Genomic DNA, 420 nt, shown 5'->3' with positions numbered 1-420 from the left:
TTTTTTTTTTTTTTTTCTTTTTGGTCAAAGCTTGGCCGGCGTCAGAGCAATAACAGCAAAAAGCTGCCACAGGATAGATGGGGGTGGGGTCAGGTTTGCAGATAAATAACTTTAGTGGCGGGGTCTGAAGGAAGACCGTTAGGTTGTTATGCTAGTAATAACGCAGGGGTAAGGGGGTCGAGAGAAATAAAAGAAAGGCGGGGGGTGCGGGTCTGTTAGAGCGGGGAGGAAGGATTAAGCAAAGCCTGTCTGGGAATGCACAGTGCAGATTTGCTTTAACCATTTCCTGCCTCCTCTCTTTCGATGGGAGGAGAGGGAGAGAGCTGCGGTACAGTGCGACCCGACAGAATCCAAACGGAATCGCCCTCGTTCCTCCTCTGTCTACAGAAGGAGTTCCTTGAAGCCCAGAGCGAGCCAGAC

Source organism: Mustela nigripes, chromosome 1, assembly GCF_022355385.1.
Source record: "Mustela nigripes isolate SB6536 chromosome 1, MUSNIG.SB6536, whole genome shotgun sequence".
NCBI lineage: Eukaryota > Metazoa > Chordata > Mammalia > Carnivora > Mustelidae > Mustela > Mustela nigripes.
The sequence above is the reverse complement of the archived record's forward strand: the minus strand, read 5'-3'. Positions refer to the sequence as shown.